The following is a 21,158-nucleotide window of genomic DNA, read 5'->3' as shown; positions in this document are numbered from 1 at the left end:
ACGCACCACCATTTTATTTAAAAGGTTTTTGGTACATTTTAAAAAAAGGGGTAGATAGCCTTATCATTATATAATGATGTTAGAGCATCATGGTGTCTCAGTGGTAGCACTGTTATTTTTCAGCTCTGGCATCCTGGGTTTAAATCCTACAAGAACAATATCTGTGATGAACTTGTATGTTTTCCCTGTGTTTACATGAGTTTCCTCCCGATACTTCGGTTTCCTCCCACACTCCTAAGACATACTGATAGTGAATCTAGATTTTGAGCCCCAGTGGGGACAGTGATGATAATGTCTGTAAAGTTTTATGGAATATGATGGTGCTATATAAGTAAATCCAATTGGGGCAGTGATGATGATGTCTGTAAAGCATTGTAAAATTAATAGTGTTATAGAAAAGAGTGAAACAAATAAAATATAGAGTAAATTCTAAAATAATATTCTACAATAAATGTTTATATATTTCATCCAAGGTTAGGCAAATTTTGTCTCTTTACAGGAACAGATGCCCATGTTACAGCCTTCTTCAGCCACAGATTTCCCTCACAAAAGCTATAGCCATAAATGCCCACATACTTATGCCCACATACTAATGAAAATATCAGCTGGAATACATATTTTAGCATGGGAGTGTAAGAGATATCATATGGTATGCAGATGGTATATATTGAGACAAATATCAAACAAAAAAAATGTTATTATGTTTATTTACCATCCAATGTTGTACATCTTGGGACATTAGTTTAGAGACAATATCAACACATGAGAGTCAAATACCCACATTTAATAACAGATTGCATGTGGGTGGTAATGATTTGTCAGATCACCATTCCGATATAAGATGTGAAATGTGTATTAACCCCTTCATACTCGGAGCTTTTTTCGTTTTTGCATATTCATTTTTCGCTCCACTCCTTCCCAGAGCCATAACTTTTTTATTTTTCTGTCAATATGGCCATGTGAGGGCTTATTTATTTTTGGATGAGTTGTACTTTTGAACAATACCATTGGTTTTACCATGTACTAGAAAATGGGAAAAAAATTCCAAGTGCTGTGAAATTGCAAAAAAAGTGGAATCCCACACTTGTTTTTTGTTTGGCTTTTTTGGTAGGTTCATTAAATGCTAAAACTGACCTAACATTATGATTCTCCAGGTCATTACGAGTTCATAGACACCAAACATGTCTAGGTTCTTTTTTTATATAAGTGGTGAAAAAAAATCCAAACTTTGCTAAAAAAAAAAAGGTGCAATTTTCCGATACCCGTAGTATCTCTATTTTTTGGGATCTGGGACTGGGTTTTGGCTTATTTCTTGTGTGCTGAGCTTATGTAATGCAGATATGATCTTTTGATCGCCCGTTATTGCATTTTAATTCAATGTTGCGGCTACCCAAAAAACTTAATTCAGGCGTTTTGACATTTTTTTATCAGTACTCCATTTATCAATCAGGTTAATTCTTTTTCTTGTTGATAGATTGGGTGATTCTGAACTCAGCAATACCAAGTATGTGTAGGTTTGATTTTTTTTTATTGTTTTATTTTGAATGGGTCGAAAGGGGGGTAATTTAAACTTTTATATTTTTTTAATTTTTTACATATTTTTAAAAACTTTTTTTTACTTTTGGTATGCTTCAATAGCCTCCATGGGAGGCTAGAAGCTGCCACAACTTGATCGGTTCTGCTACATAGAGGCAATGCTCAGATCGCCTCTATGTAGCTGAATTGCAGACTTGCTATGGGCGCCGACCACAGCGTGGTGCTCACAGCAATCTGGCATCAACAACCATAGAGGTCTCAAGGAGACCTCTGGTTGTCATGCCGACGCACCGATTACCCCGATCATGTGACGGGGGTCACCAGTGCGCACATTTCCAGCCTGATGGCCGGAAGCGCTTGTTAAATGCCACTGTCAGAGTTTGACAGCGGCATTTATCTAGTGAATAGGCGTGCGTGTATCATGATTCACCACCGGAGCCTACATCAAAGCGGGGGATACTGCCATCGGCGTAATAGTATGTCCGATGGAAGTAAGTGGTTAAAGTGTAACATGTAAAATTGATCAGATTGATTCCTCAGGCTTTGGCAAAAATTAAGAGACCACCACATCAAAACCCTGTCCTGGGCAGCCCAATCTCCAGACCTGAACTCCATTGAAAACCTCTGGAATGTAATCAGGAGGATGATGGATAGTCACAAGCCATCAAACAAAGAAGAACTGCTTTCCTTATTTCGCCAGAAGCAGTGTGAAAGACTGGTGGAAAGCATGCCAAGACGCATGAAAGCTGTGAATAAAAATCATGGTTATTCCACAAAATATTGATTTCTGAACTCTTCCTGAGTTATAACATTAGTATTGTTGTTTCTAAATGATTATGAACTTGTTTTCTTTGCATTATTTGATGTCTGAAAGCACTGGTGTTTTTTTTTTTATATTGACCATTTCTCCTCCATATTGTCAGAAGTTTATAGAGTAGAAGAACAATTTAGGCTACGTTCACATTTGCGGTCGGCGCCGCAGCGTCGCCGCATGCGTCATGCGTCCCTATATTTAACATGGGGGCGCATGGACATGCGTCGCACTTGCGTTTTGCGCCGCATGCGTCCCTGCGGCGCCCGCGTCCGGGCACAGAGGACACAGCAAGTTGCATTTTTGCTGCATCTAAAATCAATGAAAAAAAGGACACATGCGGCGCAAAATGCAGCGTTGTGCATGCGTTTTGCTGCGGTTTTGTTTGCGTTGTGCGTTGCGGCGCCGACGCTGCGGCGCACAACGCAAATGTGAACGTAGCCTTACATTTTACTCAAACATATACCTATACAGAGAAAAATCAGGCAAACTAAACATTTTGCAGTGGTCTCTTAATTTTTGCCAGAGCTGTATGTGCTATTTATTGCCTATCGGCTTTTGTTTGTGTTGAAATATCATACCGAATGTGTCCTGGTGGAGCAGCAGCTGAGAATGGGCAATATCTACTTCTGGCTACTTCAGGGTTGTGCTTGAAGTTTGCACAACTTCATTTGGTGAACACATTTCTTATTTTTTCCATATAAATTCCTGGATATGTTTCATCTCGGAGCGCTGTCAGTTCTTCTCTAGGGCTTTCAGACACGTTAATAAAACACACGTCCCTGGTGTACAAACTGGGAAACGCACAGAAAACAAAGGCCTTATATCAAAACTCAGAAATGTTTTTCTCAACACTGAAAGCCAGGCCCAATGTTGTGGTATGTTGTGCTGATGAATTTAAGAAAATATCTGTATAGCGAAGCTTTATTTCTCTGACAAATCCAAAATATCATTCGGACTGCATGCAGCCACCATTAGGAAGATGCCAACTGCTTTTGTTTGCTTTCTGCCTCTGGTTTTGAACTTGAAGCTATAAATACTGTATGCACTGAGTTTCCCTTCTGGTGGCTGTAGGTAGCTGATATATCACAGCAAAAGGTACTGCAATTCAATGCCAGACCCACCACTTCCCACCATGGAGCCAATAGCAGTCATGTTCCATGCCGATTAGTAATTACACCATTGTATAAAAATACGGCCGTAATAGTAACCACGTTTATGTATTCATAGTATTAAATTAATGTATTTAGTTTAATAAATGAATAAAATAAATAAATCCATAACAGTAACCATATCTGGTAGTGGCAGCAATTATTAAAATGATGCTGGTCATAAGTAGATCTTTCTAGTGCCTGAATACAGAACAGCACTGTTCTTATCCTTAAGGCAGGCATTATATGAATCAGAAATTGTAGCCATCAAATATCACCATCACGCTGGATTTATAGTAGTTACCTTTTGTTTACTAGAATTTTTCTTTAAAGCAGAAAATCCTTGGTCTACGTATAGGGCCTGTATTGTCTCTTTTCTCTCTCGTCTGAAGGTCACTGTGGGATAGGAAACAGGAAATAGTTAACTGTAGAGTCAAGTTTCATTTTATGCAGTAACATTTATGCTAAGGGCTTGAGAAAGTTGAGTTGACTAGAACTGATCTTCTCTATATATTCAGTAAAACCTACTACTCACTGTTGTATCCTCCCTGTCCTTTAGAAGTGTGCAGTATATACTGGGATGATCTATTTCTTAATTCTAAACTTTACACAATAGATTTTATGAATGGCTGTTCAAAACTGAAAAGTCTCTCCAAGTAATGGCAACTTTATTGTTTAACTTTCAAGTCTTTTTGTTCTGAGTAGGAAGCAGGTGATGCAACAAGGAGGAGATCACCAGACCCAAAGAGACCTACATATAAATTGGTTTATCTATTAATCTACTAATAAATATAGCACCTGTGTAAAGCTGGGATGTTATAAAAAATGAACAGTGCTGAGTTTATATATTATTATGTTATGTTATATTTTTACATCTGTGAATCAACAAATGAGCTTGGCCCTTTTGCTTAATATAAAGGGACCAAGCTAAACAGGAGGTAATAGTTAGTGATGAGCAAATTTGTTCTGAAAACAATCGCCAAACATAAATTTGGCACGAATATGGCACATTCGAATTTGGGATCGGAAACACGAGCAAAATTTTACAAAAATGGAAACAATAGGTAACATTGGGTAATAAGTGCGGGAAAATATTTGCGTCCACAAAAGTATTTTCAGCACTTTAGAAACGATAATGGTGGTGTATCATAAGCTTTTAGCATGTGTTTGATAAGGGGAATGGGTTTGCAGCACTCAGAGGTGCGGCATTAAACAGTAATTTTTTTTCCCTAACTTGCAGTTAGCCAATCAGAGCGCAGGAAACACCCACAATGTCCTGAAACAGCGGCTTGTGTCATTAGCTGCTGAAATCACACAACCATCACCATATAAAAAGAGGACATTTTGTTTTAGGGCCATTTTGACACTGTAACAGCGCAGAGAGGCTGCTCCTGATGCTGGCTCTGTTGACAGAAATATTTAGCTAGTTAGCTAGGCGGGGGTATATCAGTCAGATAGTGTAGCTAGCTAGTGTCCAGTGTGGCTGTTAAATTTACCTTTCAGCATTTTTTTTGCCATTACTGAGGTCCACAGACAAAGCCAGCAGGGAACATGTCCTACAAATGCACTGCTTCTATTATGCTCCATGGATGAGTATAGCGCTCTAAATCTTATTTTTTTCACTAGCTAAATAAGAAACAGCATGCTGTATCCCACCTTGTCATTAGTGCTGTGGTGATATGAACCTGTATGCAGCCCTAGCGCACGTTAAAAAACATTATAATTATTTCTGTTCCTGAATGTGATATAGTCTGCCATATCCCACGTTGTCATTTTTGTGGCGGTGATATGAACCTGTCTGCAGACATAACGCGCATTTAAATTTTTTTTTTCTGTTGCTGAATGTGATACAGCCAGCCATATCCCATGTTGTCATTTTGTGGCGGTGATATGAACCGGTCTGCATACCTAACATGCATTAAAAAAATTATCATTTTTTCTGTTGCTGAATGTGATACAGCCCGCCGTATTCCACATTGTTATTTTGTGGAGGTGATATGAACCTTTCTGCAGACCTAACGCGCATTTAAAAAAATACATATATTTTTTTCTGTTACTGAATGTAATACAGCCCGCCATATCAAACGTTGTAATTTTGTGGCGGTGGTATGAACCTGTCTGCAGACCTAACGCGCATTAAAATATTTATTTTTTTCTGTTTATAAACGTGATGCAGCCCGCTATATCCAACCTTTTCATTTAGTGGTGTTGAAATTGTTTTGTGTGCGGAACTGTTGCACATTAAAATTAATTTATTTTATGTTTTTTTACAAACGTGATACAGCAGCCAAGATCTGAGTTTGAAATTGTTTTTAGCATATCTTCTAGATTATGTGCATCTTTGGTATCCAGTTTCTCATGGCCATCTTTTATGCCTGGCTTGAGATGCGCATCTGTTACACCTATTTTCTAACAAGCATCAAACCCTCTCTGGTAATTGGTGTTGGGTAAAAGAGTAATCGTTGTAGGCTGGATCCTGGATCTCGTACCTCCCATAGTCACCTTGTTATTGATCCTGTTGTCTGATCCCATTCCCACTGTTGTCATGGCCCTTTTCCTGATCAGTTCATGTAATGACACATCAGCCATATTTCTGCAGCAAACCTGCACTTTACCAGTAGCAAATGTCAGAAAAGGGCATTCCAATGCCACAGACAATCTTCTAGATTATACAGACCTCATACACACTAAAATATATATATATATTTTATGTTACTAACGTGATTTAGAAGGGGAGATCTCAGTTTGAAATAAATTTGAGCATCTAGGCTATGTTATACCAGCCTCATCGACAGGCCCAAAAAATTATTCTGGTACTTAAGTAATACGACAGAGGATATCTCACGTACAAATTGTTTGGAACATGCAGTCAATATTATACAGGCCTCATCCACACCAAAAAAGCAAAAAAAAATCTGTTACTAATGTCATACAGTAGGGGACATCTCACTTTGCATTTTTTTGGAGAAGATCTTCTTTGTCATACAGGCCTCATCCACACTGAAACAATTATTCTTCTGTGAGTAACGTGATTCATCACGCCATATTTTACCTTCTAAATTTGTGACTCTGAAATTCAGTTGTGTGCAGAGTAAAAACATAATATTTAGTTGCTAATAGTGTGCTCCTAGCACACTATCTGAGAAACATGACAGTTGATGGGGTGGATGGTGGTTGACGATGCCCACTAGTCTGCATTTTAGCACAGTGATATTCCCATATTAATGCATGTTGATTGCACGTGTGCCATTTCATGCATATAGTACTAAAATTATTACTTTTTTACTCTGCTAGGTCTTTTTTAAAAAAGTTGACAGCTAACATGATTTTTTAGATTTTTACCAGTCTGAAAAAAAGACTCAAGGCTGGCAACCGCAGAACCTCGAATGCTGCTGTCCACTGCCAGAGTTGGGGCTCAGGATGATTTAGTTGTCCTGGTTGTGTCTACGTAAAAGACTTCTCTTCCTTCTCCTCCTCCTCTGCAGCGCTACTCAGCTGCATGCCTCTGACTTTACACCAATTGTGATCTACTGCCTCATCGTCATCCTTTCTGTTCTCCCACTTCTCATTATGAGACTCACTCTCCTCCTCTTCCTGCCTGGCACAGTACAGTCCACGGGCTCCTCAAGTATCTGAGTCTCATCACGAATGGATCACCTTCACCCAACAGGGTTAACATCTGTTGACGAGGGTTTGGTTTATGCTCAGACCAAACTTTGTCCAGCCATGGATCACACTGAAAAAAAAATTGCCCAACGGTGCAGATGATTTCCTCCTCTTGACTCTGTGAATCTTTAGAGTACACTTCCGATGCCCATGACATACAGTGTATGGAGAGATCTGTAGACTCAGCCATCTGTGGTTCCCAACTGTCAGTTGGGCACTTGGAGAATTGTGATGTGGGGGGGACAAAATGGTAATTGGGGTGCCACCACTGAGGATTGTTCTGTGTGTAATGTTAAGGTAGAGGAAGAGGAGCAGAGGCCACTTGATGCAGTGCTTGTCATCTAATGGAGCACATGCTCTTTTTGGCCCTCATATACAAAGCATACCACTGTACGACTGCCAATAAAAGAGAGCTGAGTTGCCCGTCCAGTAACAGGAGTTGTAAAAGTGCTGCACAATTGTTCACTGCAGCAAAACAAACCAACTTCTCATCCCACATATACGTGTCTCACAACCCTAAACAGCTATTCAGTACTTTCAATTCTCTCCTGCCTCCACCAGCTCCTACTCTCTCTCCTCTCATCTCAGCTGAAGACTTTGCCTCACCACCTGTGAACGTGACACAATAACGTCCCATCTCATTCCAATCTTTACCAAAGTTTTCATCACAAGCATAACCCACCTCTTCAACCTGTCACTAACAACTGGTGTATTCCATCCTGATTGAAACATACATCGATCACACCCATCATCAAAAAGCCCACTCTTGACCCATCCTCTGTATCTTTCTATTGCCCCATATCTTTTCTCCCTTATGCCTCCAAACCACTGGAACAACTTGTCCATTTTGAACTTTCCTCCCACCTCTCCTCTTGCTCCCTCTTTGACCACTTACAATCTGGCTTCAGACTGCACCATTCCACTGGACTTCCCTGACTAGATTCACCAATGACCTATTACCCACCAATTGAAAGCAATGTGAGTTTGTCCACCTCCTTCTCCTGGACCTGGCATCTGTCTTTGACACAGTGGACTATTCCCTCTTACTACAGACTTTCTAATCTGTTAACACTACAAACTTGGCCTTTTGTTGGATCTCCTCATACCTCCTCATAGACAGGACATTCAGTGTCTCCCACTCACACACCACCTCCTCATCTCACCCCTTATGTGTCGGTGTCCACCAAGGTTCAGTTGCAGGACCGGGAACTATGCTTAGAGGGTGCATGTGCATGCTCCCTTCCTCTTAAAGGGACTGCACGCATCAACCCAAGGTATTCCCAGCCTATAGCTGGGCGTCACCTTCTATTTAAGGCTTCTCCAATATGGAGGTGCCTGAGCTACCTTGTTAGTTTGGCTTGCATGCTTGCTAGTTGTCAGGTTCCCCAGGTCTACCTGTCAGCTTTTCTACCCTGTACCCATCTTCTTGTACCTGTCTGTTCTCTTCTTTCCACCAGCCGATCCAGATCGCACCTGCCAGTGCTCATCTGTCTAACACCCAGTTCAGTGTCATGATTCTCAATGGCGAGAGAACATAGCCCAGCAAATATGAGAACTAGCTCTTGGAAGATGGAAACTATACTGACCATGAACTAAACCTGCCGCACAACTAGAAGTGGCCGGGTAGCATGCCTACGTTTTTTTATCCCTAGATGCCCAGCGCCAGCCGGAGAACTACCTAATCCTAGCAGAGGAAAAGACAGTCCTGGCTCACCTCTAGAGAAATTTTCCCAAAAGGCAGACAGAGGCCCCCACATATATTGGCGGTGATTTTAGATGAAATGACAAACGTAGTATGAAAATAGGTTTAGCAAAATCGAGGTCCGCTTACTAGATAGCAGGAAGACAGACAGGGCACTTTCATGGTCAGCAGAAAACTCTATCAAAACACCATCCAGAAATTACTTTAAGACTCTAGCATTAACTCATAACACCAGAGTGGCAATTTCCGATCACAAGAGCTTTCCAGACACAGTAACGAAACAGCAGCTGTGAACAGGAACAAAATGCAAAAAACACACAAGGACAAAAGTCCAACTTAGCTGGGGGTTGTCTAGTAGCAGGAACAAGCACAGAAGGCTTCTGATTACATTGTTGACCGGCATGAAACTGACAGAGGAGCAAGGTTATATAGCGACTCCCACATCCTGATAGGAGCAGGTGAACAGAGGGGATGATGCACACAAGTTCAATTCCACAAGTGGCCACCGGGGGAGCCCAGAATCCAATTTCACAACAGTACCCCCCCCTCAAGGAGGGGGCACCGAACCCTCACCAGAACCACCAGGGCGATCAGGATGAGCCCTATGAAAGGCACGGACAAGATCGGAGGCATGAACATCAGAGGCAGTGACCCAAGAATTATCCTCCTGACCGTATCCCTTCCATTTGACCAGATACTGGAGTTTCCGTCTGGAAACACGAGAGTCTAAGATCTTTTCCACAACGTACTCCAACTCACCCTCAACCAACACCGGAGCAGGAGGCTCCACGGAAGGCACAGCCGGTACCTCATACCTGCGCAACAATGACCGATGAAAAACATTATGAATCGAAAAGGATGCAGGGAGGTCCAAACGGAAGGACACAGGGTTAAGAATCTCCAATATCTTGTACGGGCCGATGAACCGAGGCTTAAATTTAGGAGAAGAAACCCTCATAGGGACAAAACGAGAAGACAACCACACCAAGTCCCCAACACAAAGCCGAGGACCAACACGACGACGGCGGTTGGCAAAAAGCTGAGTCTTCTCCTGGGACAACTTCAAATTGTCCACCACCTGCCCCCAAATCTGATGCAACCTCTCCACCACAGCATCCACTCCAGGACAATCCGAAGATTCCACTTGACCGGAGGAAAATCGAGGATGAAACCCCGAATTACAGAAAAACGGGGACACCAAGGTGGCAGAGCTGGCCCGATTATTGAGGGCGAACTCCGCCAAAGGCAAAAAAGCAACCCAATCATCCTGATCCGCAGACACAAAACACCTCAAATATGTCTCCAAGGTCTGATTAGTCCGCTCGGTCTGGCCATTAGTCTGAGGATGGAAAGCAGACGAAAAAGACAAATCTATGCCCATCCTAGCACAGAATGCCCGCCAAAATCTAGACACGAATTGGGTCCCTCTGTCAGAAACGATATTCTCCGGAATACCATGCAAACAAACAACATTTTGAAAAAACAGAGGAACCAACTCGGAAGAAGAAGGCAACTTAGGCAAGGGAACCAGATGGACCATCTTAGAGAAACGGTCACACACCACCCAGATGACAGACATCTTCTGAGAAACAGGCAGATCCGAAATAAAATCCATCGAGATGTGCGTCCAAGGCCTCTTCGGGATAGGCAAGGGTAACAACAATCCACTAGCCCGAGAGCAACAAGGCTTGGCCCGAGCACAAACGTCACAAGACTGCACAAAGCCTCGCACATCTCGTGACAGGGAAGGCCACCAGAAGGACCTTGCCACCAAATCCCTGGTACCAAAGATTCCAGGATGACCTGCCAACGCAGAAGAATGAACCTCAGAGATGACTCTACTGGTCCAATCATCAGGAACAAACAGTCTACCAGGTGGGCAACGATCAGGTCTATCCGCCTGAAACTCCTGCAAGGCCCGCCGCAGGTCTGGAGAAACGGCAGACAATATCACTCCATCTTTAAGGATACCTGTGGGCTCAGAATTACCAGGGGAGTCAGGCTCAAAACTCCTAGAAAGGGCATCCGCCTTAACATTCTTAGAACCCGGTAGGTAAGACACCACAAAATTTAACCGAGAGAAAAACAACAACCAGCGCGCCTGTCTAGGATTCAGGCGCCTGGCAGACTCAAGGTAAATTAAATTTTTGTGGTCAGTCAATACCACCACCTGATGTCTGGCCCCCTCAAGCCAGTGACGCCACTCCTCAAAAGCCCACTTCATGGCCAAAAGCTCCCGATTCCCAATATCATAATTCCGCTCGGCGGGCGAAAATTTACGGGAAAAAAAAGCACAAGGTCTCATCACGGAGCAGTCGGAACTTCTCTGCGACAACACCGCCCCAGCTCCGATTTCAGAAGCGTCGACCTCAACCTGAAAAGGAAGAGCAACATCAGGCTGACGCAACACTGGGGCGGAAGAAAAGCGGCGCTTGAGCTCCCGAAAGGCCTCCACAGCATCAGGGGACCAATCAGCAACATCAGCACCCTTCTTAGTCAAATCAGTCAATGGTTTTACAACATCAGAAAAACCAGCAATAAATCGACGATAAAAGTTAGCAAAGCCCAAAAATTTCTGAAGACTCTTAAGAGAAGAGGGTTGCGTCCAATCACCAATAGCCTGAACCTTGACAGGATCCATCTCGATGGAAGAGGGGGAAAAAATGTATCCCAAGAAGGAAATCTTCTGAACCCCAAAAACACACTTAGAACCCTTCACACACAAGGAATTAGACCGCAAAACCTGAAAAACCCTCCTGACCTGCTGGACATGAGAGTCCCAGTCATCCGAAAAAATCAGAACATCATCCAGATACACAATCATAAATTTATCCAAATAATCGCGGAAAATGTCATGCATAAAGGACTGGAAGACTGAAGGGGCATTTGAAAGACCAAAAGGCATCACCAAATACTCAAAATGGCCCTCGGGCGTATTAAATGCGGTTTTCCACTCATCCCCCTGCTTGATTCGCACCAAATTATACGCCCCACGGAGATCAATCTTAGAGAACCACTTGGCCCCCTTTATACGAGCAAACAAATCAGTAAGCAGTGGTAACGGATATTGATATTTAACCGTGATTTTATTCAAAAGTCGATAATCAATACACGGCCTCAAAGAGCCGTCTTTCTTAGACACAAAGAAAAAACCGGCTCCTAAGGGAGATGACGAAGGACGAATATGTCCCTTTTCCAAGGACTCCTTTATATATTCTCGCATAGCAGCGTGTTCAGGCACAGACAGATTAAATAAACGCCCCTTAGGGTATTTACTACCCGGGATCAAGTCTATGGCACAATCGCACTCCCGGTGCGGAGGTAGTGAACCAACCTTGGGTTCTTCAAAAACGTCACGAAAGTCAGACAAGAATTCAGGAATCTCAGAGGGAATAGATGATGAAATGGAAACCAAAGGTACGTCCCCATGAGTTCCTTTACATCCCCAGCTTAACACAGACATAGCTCTCCAGTCGAGGACTGGGTTATGAGATTGCAGCCATGGCAATCCCAGCACCAAAACATCATGTAGATTATACAGCACCAGAAAGCAAATAATCTCCTGGTGATCCGGATTAACACGCATAGTCACTTGTGTCCAGTATTGTGGTTTATTACTAGCCAATGGGGTGGAGTCAATCCCTTTCAGAGGTATCGGAGCCTCCAATGGCTCCAAATCATACCCACAGCGTTTGGCAAAGGACCAATCCATAAGACTCAAAGCAGCGCCAGAGTCGACATAGGCGTCCGCGGTAATAGATGACAAAGAACAAATCAGGGTCACAGATAGAATAAACTTAGACTGTAAAGTGCTAATTGAAACAGACTTGTCAGGCTTCTTAGTACGCTTAAAGCATGCTGATATAACATGAGTTGAATCACCACAATAGAAGCACAACCCATTTTTTCGTCTAAAATTCTGCCGCTCGCTTCTGGACAGAATTCTATCACATTGCATATTTTCTGGCGTTTTCTCAGTAGACACCGCCAAATGGTGCACAGGTTTGCGCTCCCACAGACGCCTATCGATCTGAATAGCCATCGTCATGGACTCATTCAGACTTGCAGGCACAGGGAACCCCACCATAACATCCTTAATGGCATCAGAGAGACCTTCTCTGAAAATAGCCGCCAGGGCGCACTCATTCCACTGAGTAAGCACAGACCATTTGCGGAATTTTTGGCAGTATATTTCAGCTTCATCTTGCCCCTGAGACAAGGACATCAAGGCCTTTTCCGCCTGAAGCTCTAAATGAGGTTCCTCATAAAGCAACCCCAAGGCCAGAAAAAACGCATCCACATTGAGCAACGCAGGATCCCCTGGTGCCAATGCAAAAGCCCAGTCTTGAGGGTCGCCCCGGAGCAAGGAAATTACAATCCTGACCTGCTGTGCAGGGTCTCCGGCAGAGCGAGACTTCAGGGACAAAAACAATTTGCAATTATTTTTAAAATTTTGAAAGTGAGATCTATTCCCTGAGAAGAACTCAGGCAAAGGAATTCTAGGCTCAGACATAGGTGCATGAACAACAAAATCTTGCAAATTTTGTACCTTTGTGGCGAGATTATTCAAACCTGTAGCTACACTCTGAAGATCCATTTGAAACAGGTGAACACAGAGCCATTCAAGGATTAGAAGGAGAGAAAGAGAGGAAGGCTGCAGAATAGGCAGACTAGCAAGTGATTCAATTAAGAGCACACTCAGAACTAGAGGGGAAAAAAAAAAATAAAATTGTAGCAGACTTCTTTTTTCTCTCCTTTCTCAGCCAGTAATTTAACCCTTTTTTGGGCCGGTCAAACTGTCATGATTCTCAATGGCGAGAGAACATAGCCCAGCAAATATGAGAACTAGCTCTTGGAAGATGGAAACTATACTGACCATGAACTAAACCTGCCGCACAACTAGAAGTGGCCGGGTAGCATGCCTACGTTTTTTTATCCCTAGATGCCCAGCGCCAGCCGGAGAACTACCTAATCCTAGCAGAGGAAAAGACAGTCCTGGCTCACCTCTAGAGAAATTTTCCCAAAAGGCAGACAGAGGCCCCCACATATATTGGCGGTGATTTTAGATGAAATGACAAACGTAGTATGAAAATAGGTTTAGCAAAATCGAGGTCCGCTTACTAGATAGCAGGAAGACAGACAGGGCACTTTCATGGTCAGCAGAAAACTCTATCAAAACACCATCCAGAAATTACTTTAAGACTCTAGCATTAACTCATAACACCAGAGTGGCAATTTCCGATCACAAGAGCTTTCCAGACACAGTAACGAAACAGCAGCTGTGAACAGGAACAAAATGCAAAAAACACACAAGGACAAAAGTCCAACTTAGCTGGGGGTTGTCTAGTAGCAGGAACAAGCACAGAAGGCTTCTGATTACATTGTTGACCGGCATGAAACTGACAGAGGAGCAAGGTTATATAGCGACTCCCACATCCTGATAGGAGCAGGTGAACAGAGGGGATGATGCACACAAGTTCAATTCCACAAGTGGCCACCGGGGGAGCCCAGAATCCAATTTCACAACAGTTCAGCCCGCACCTGCCATTGCTTTTCTGTTCCTCAGCCAGTCCCATCTCCACCTGTGGTTTCAGAGTCCCAATAGTGCCTGTCTGCATTTCTCATCCCTCCTTCGGGCCATAGCAGCTTAGCCACTGTAGGGGGTCAGCTGCCACCTTCTGTAGGTCAGCCATGGAGTAGCACCTGGTGGCAACAATTTGTCCCTCCTTGGGTTGAAGTTTTCGTCTGCTGCCACTTGTCCGAGTAGGGATTTGGTAGGCCACGTAGTTACACCCCTTCCAGGCTTACCGAGGGATAAAGAACAGTGATTCTACCACCTTGCCCAATACAGTCTCCTTCTGCTGGGTTGGCTGTAGTGGAAGAGGTGTCGGCCCCCGCCATATTAGTTCTACTCTATTGCAATTGATGCCAGTTTGTTAATGTCTGCCACTAATTTTTGTAAATGCGTAGACTCCTGGTTGGGTCTCCTTCATGCGTGTTGCGTGTAGCACTAGGCCTGCAAGACCATCAGGCCTCCACCTCCTTGGAGTCAACTACCCATTTTACTATCCTTACATTTTCCTGACAATAGTAGTGTACAAAATGTATATGATATTTGTGCCATCTGAGTGTGGCTGAGTATATAAGCAGGTTGAGCTGTTGCATGTGGTATCAGAGCTTCCAGCACAGGAGGCCTACATCGATCCCTCACCCACCTCATCTTACTGTGACGTTCAATTGAAAGCTGTAAATGCTCTTCCAGCCCCGATACCTCATCCCTGGCTGATTGCTGCAGTGCCATGCTACAATTAGTACTGTGGGTGAATTGAGGCCACTTTTCTGGTGTATATCCCTAATTTGATGTGTTTTGTCAGCATTTGGAACTATTATAAGGTGTTGTGCATACGTTTGTTTTTGCCTCCCATTGACATGAATGGCATTCGGTTATGTTTGGAGATTATTAGACAAATTAATCTGCGAATATGGCAAATTCAGAGATCGTAATCTGAACCGAACATTAAAATATTTACTCATCTCTAGTAAAGGTGTCATCCTCTGTTTCTAAGCAGCCATCTGACAGTGCTCGCTAAAACTAATCATTGGGGAGCTTTACTGTCTCCCTAAGGAATAATTACAATGAAAATTCATGCTTGGCTCTGGAGTCTCCCTTAAACATTTGTTCTGTACTCATTTTTGTAAATAACACTAATGCTACATTTTATTATCATGCATTTTGGATAATATGTTTTACAATTGTTTTAGTTTCCTGACAATAACTAAATAGGACAGAATTCAATTAATATATTTTGTGCTAGTTGTGTCTATATTTATCAATTTACAAAAAGCTTCTAAATTACCAAAATGTATTGGTCTTGCTTACTATCATTCCACTTAGCATAATGAAATGTATAAATTCTGTTAGTAAATTAAATAATTTACCAATGTTGTGAAAAACTGAAAGCTTTGAAATAACACATTAGATTTTTTTTTACTTCTTATTGATTACAATTCTCTATAGGTCTCTTGGTTTAATCTCCACTTCTGCAAGAGGAGCCGGCAACACCATGCCAATCTGTGCATAGAGTCATGCCAGAAAATATTTCAAAGAACATAGAGCAAATACCTATATGTATGCAATAACTAGGCAGTCAGCACCAATCACAGGCACCACAGACATACAGACAGTAGGGAACAGTTGAAAGTGTATATATATATATATATATATATATATATATACACATCTTTGTATTCATTAGCAATGCAAGGAAAGTCAACAATATAGGCATTTACTTACATTCTTAGTAATTCACGTTTCTGTAAAAGTCCTGTGATTTCCACAGATTTGAGAGGCTTTCAGCGCAAAGTACTCATTTTAAAAAGTTTTCATTCGTCTCTTCTTACTTAACATTTTCTCGTACGTTGTCCTCCATATTTCCTCTGAGCTTCTCTTTGGATTGTAAGATAATGAATACCAAACCAGCAGCACTACAAAAAGCAAAAAGTTGTATATTTCTTTGAAAGTATAGAAAATGCTAGTGTAAATCAATAAAAAATCCCCAAATGAAGACTCCAAGTATATCCTTAAAGCAAAATCCCGAGTAGAAGGACAGAGAACCATCCGTTTCCAAAGGAAATGTTTGCAGGGAGGTTCAGTAATGTGCCTGATGTAAGAAGTCTTTGAGAAAGTTTCTGTGTATGGCACAGAAGCTGCCAAAGATCCCAGCATGCAACCTGTACAACATTTGGTTTCAATTATGGAAAGAAAATTTAGCTCACAATAACACTGGCCTCTGTCAGATTTCTTTCCCTTGACATAAAAACTGTTTACAACTGAAAAAAAAAGTTTTATGAAAACTAAAATCTGCTTAAGAAATGTTTTTAGCTAGAAAGCAAAAAAAAAAAAAAATAGCATTAGCAAAATAATAAATGTTGTATTTTGAGATAAATCCAATCTTAGAAATACAACCAAATAAGATAGTAGCAACTGTCTTAGATGTTTATCAGAAGCTGAAATAAATACGACAAATATAAAAATCAAATATGTTATTCATTTTTTGAGTGGCTTTTTGTGCTTCATCTTGGAAAATATTACAGATGAGAGATTCAATTTGTTTTAATGCAAAATTAATTTGTTTTGAATGTTGGTAAATTCACTAAATCCGGTGAATAAAAACACTTTCCATTTTGATGTCTACAAATTTAAAAAATTGCCCACAAAGCAGAAGATGACATCAGTCAGAGAAGGCTAAATGGCCTTAAGGATAGCAGCGCAGGCTAGGCTATCAGAGCCTGTCAAAAAAAGCAGAGTTAGGCTATGTGCACATGTTGCGGATTAGGCTTAGGAATTTCTGGTGCGGATTCTGCCTCTCCTGGCAGAAAACGCACCTGCGGTTTTTTGTGCAGTTCCGCAGCATTTTTTGTGCGTTTTTGCTGCGGTTTTCTTGTGGATTTGCTGCGGTTTTTACCCCTGCGGTTTTCTATAATGGAGTGGGTACAAAAACGCTGCAGATTCACAAAAAAGAAGTGACATGCTACTTCATTTTTTTTTCTCATTGATTTACATTGTACTGTAAATCAATTGCGGATCTGCAGTGTTTCTGCACCTCAAAAAACGCTGCGGATCCGCCGCAAATCCGCAATGTGTGCACATACCCTTAGAGAATACAGCAGCCATTTTTGGATGAATCTGGATATTCAAAAAGCATCAGATCTCAGAGATTAGCAAAAGAGCTAGTGGGGGAAAGCCATAATTCTTTGGACAATTACTACAGATTATAAGTGTTGTACAGCTGTAGCAGTAAAGTGTAGTAGACTCCAGATTATAGAGATTTAATTGATGTAAGGGGAGGAAAGTTGAGTTTGCACAGCAGTGCTAGTGTGATTGATAACTCAGTGATATGCACTGTAGCTGGTAGCTGTCATGCTGCATTTCCACTGCACATTTACTTTTTTTTCTTCATGTATTAGCAACCTGCAAGCCAACACGATATGTGTCAAAAAAAATCTAAACTTGGTGTTGGTGTCTTTCAAAGAAAGTGTGTTGTCAGAAGCGATTCTACTGAACATTTATCATAACATTTTTATTGAAAACATTGGCTGTCTACCTCAATTACTGTGCTAGAAAATGTTGAGGGGGCACCATAGGAAAATCTTTTAAGGGATCCAACCTTGGCCTAAATAACACAAAGACCAATTAATTAAAGAGAAAGAAGTAGGCCATAAAGAGGAGATCACCATGAGACATGAACATGATATATACATTTTATTGGGTACAAAAGAACACACAAACAACATTAAAATCATTAAAACAACCACACATGTGACATAACAGAATGTAGCACAAGCTCATGATAAAGCTTTAAACCTGCCAACAGATAACCAATGTGTGCTGGCTAAGATATAAAGGTATAAACAGCATAACATCACAGGTGTACGGCAAAATCCCTAATAAAATGAAAGTGCATATGCATACTAGACACCAAACTCTTGACCCTCAATGTCCTTAATCACCTTCCTTCAATAACAAACTAAATATAGCTGAAATATACCAGCCCCAGAATGGAGTTCTAGGAGGCCCCAAAGTCAGAGGTGCTACAGAGTGTCCATGGAAAAATATCATGAACACATCATGATGCCGACATGCACAGCACACATGGAATCAGGTGAGGCCGGGAAGACCCAACGCGTGTCGCCACTCACAATGGCTTTGTCAGGGGTAGTTTTATGCTTGTGCTCAAAGACCCTTATATACAAAATTAATCAGACTACAAGAAATAATGCAGCCGTGCTAATTACCTGAGAGACGTCACACATGTCGCAATAGAGAAGTCCACATTGCATGTAGCTGCGATATGCAGAGCGGTGTCTGTCAGACTCACTCACCACACGTGCGCAGCTGACCTTCACACCGGAAGTCTATCTGCCATATTGCCCACACAAGGTTGCTATGATACTGCAAACAAGGAAACATCGCGCACGCGCCGTTATCTCTAATCACTGCTCAGACTCAGTGTTGCGCTGCTAGGAGACCAAAGATGCATACGTGCTTGGTGCATGTGCAGAGTAAAAAGTTAAAAAGACTTATATATGATGTTTGCATCACAAAATAGAGCTCATATTCTGCTGACAATAGTTCTGAGTCGTGGCTTCTCACAGCATACTATCCTTAGATATATAAGCAGCACAGTTTGTATTACCCATTACCATGAAAAATGGTTCACTCGGTACAAAAAAATTAAGTGCCAGATAAACGCATTAGCACAGTGTCTAACATGCATTCAAATACAAAGCAGTTAAATAATTCACACAATTACCCCACATGAGGCTGAATCAGCTTACTGATGATATTGAGAGGTAATACACTCTTGACTTAAACTAAAAACCCATTTGGTGATATCATAATGTATACTGGCTGTTCAAATTGTATTATCCATCATCATGAAATTTGGTTCATCCAGTCAGCAAGGCAAGAATGCCAAGTTATCCCACAAAGGATGTATCGAATATGCATTAAAAATAGGAGCATTCAAATCATAATATAATTACCGCACAAACTATGTTATAGTAAATGCGGATGCAGCACCAAGAGATTGAGGATTCCAGACATAACGGCAAGAAAAGCATTAATTCTGGCCATTAGTGTTAGTATATATGGAACATTATTCTGAGGACCAATGTCACAGAGAGATGAAGCTTGTAAGTAATAAAGACCTCACTTGGTTAAATAATGTGCCCAAAATAGAGTCACAAAGAGTACCCAGCCTCCATCCCCCAGCACCCAAATAAATGAATATCAGGACCCTCACCTGTAGCCGCTCTATATACTGTACTAGAACAGACACAATATGAAATAGAGCAGACAAAATATGAGAATGGCATTTAAAACAAGCCCCACCGTCTACTTAGTGTATTTTGTGCTGGTAACACAAAAAGAGGGTAGACTAGTGCTAGAGTGCTGGTATGCTGTTTATAAAGGCTTACATACAAATGACATACAACAATCTGTATAACAATTACTGGGAGAGAAAAAAATGATTCAAGTTTGTTTGTAGAATCCAGTGAACAAGTCCTCGTTTAGGCCGGACGGGGCAAGGCTCTTAAGATTGAAGATCCATTTGGATTCACGTTTGAGCAATTCAAGGGTTATATCTCCACCCCTGATATCTGGTTGGAACGGCTCAAGTCCAAAAATCTTGGTGCCCCTAAATTGGGAACCATGCTCTGACAAGAAATGTGCTGCCACGGATGTAAGCGTCTTGCCCTTATCTTGGTCCTTTTTCGCAGTCGTGATGGTAGAAAAATGCTGCTGAATCCTTCTCTTTAGCTCTTGTGTTGTCTCCCAACATAAATCTTTGGGCAAGGGCAGATCAAGGCATAAATTAGATAACGGGATTTTCAATTGAAATAAGACTTCGTGTCAATCTGAAATGGAAAAGAAGGTAGCACAAAAGTGCTGCTATTAGACATGTACGGACAAATATTGCAGCTGCCACAAGCAAACATCCCCAAGAGGTGTGTGCCCCTACCCCACCTAGTAGTGGGGCGTTTAAAGTGACTATGACTTAGGTCATCCCTCAAACTTCTAGCCCTCCTTGCTATCAGACTAGGCTGTGTGGAAATATGAGATTTGAGCCTAGACTCACTGAGCAAAATGCTCCAATGTTTAGAAAAAGGCCTCAGACTTCCGACCATTGGTTGTTATAAGCAGTTACTATGCCAAGTGGTTTAGGGGAACCCAAAGACTGAGGTTGTAGAAGGCTGTCTCTGTCTGCATCACTAGCAGCGACAAACGCTTGTGAAATTACCTTTTTCGGGTATCCCCTATTTTTGAAACGGAGGGTAAGGTCTTTAGCCTGTTCCAGGAACTCCTCTTGTGTGCTGCAATTCCTTTTTACACGGTAAAATTGTCCCTTGGGTTACCATTCTTAAAATGTTGTGGGTGAAAACACAAAAAGTACAACAGACTGTTTGTGGTTGTAGACTTACGAAAAAGGGTGGTGGAGATCTGTGAACTATCAAAGAGAAGCTTGAGATCAAGGAATTCCACCATTGTTCTTGAATAATGCGATGTAAGGCGGATATTCCAGGGGTTTGCATTCAGTGTCTCAATAAAGATCTGACATTCTTCTAGGGTGCATGTCCAGAAAAACAAAATATCATCAATATATCTATACCATCTAGAGACATAGATGGAAAATTGTTCAAGACAGTATACCCTATTGATCTCCCACCACCCCAAAAATAAATTTGCATACGAGGGCGCACACCGTGTGCCCATCGCAGTGCCAGTAAT

The 21,158-nt window shown here is 41.7% G+C and overlaps 1 protein-coding gene across 2 annotated transcripts in view; it reads right to left on the bottom strand.

Annotated features, from left to right (window-relative positions):
• The window catches only part of DDR2 (discoidin domain receptor tyrosine kinase 2), a 534,261-nt gene extending 517,693 nt beyond the window's left edge, over positions 1-16,568 (bottom strand). The window contains exons 1-2 of one of the 2 annotated variants that reach the window (XM_077278825.1): positions 16,161-16,568; positions 3,803-3,894 (exon numbers count right to left, since the gene is read on the bottom strand). The gene's annotated coding sequence lies outside the window, so the exon portion shown is untranslated. The remainder of the gene's footprint in view (positions 1-3,802; positions 3,895-16,160) is intronic. The other variant, XM_077278826.1, reaches the window with a different exon arrangement.
• Between the last annotated feature and the right edge of the window lie 4,590 nt (positions 16,569-21,158).

The sequence above is a fragment of the Ranitomeya variabilis genome, chromosome 8 (genome assembly GCF_051348905.1).
Source record: "Ranitomeya variabilis isolate aRanVar5 chromosome 8, aRanVar5.hap1, whole genome shotgun sequence".
Lineage (NCBI taxonomy): Eukaryota > Metazoa > Chordata > Amphibia > Anura > Dendrobatidae > Ranitomeya > Ranitomeya variabilis.
This window is presented reverse-complemented; position numbering and strand designations above follow the sequence as displayed.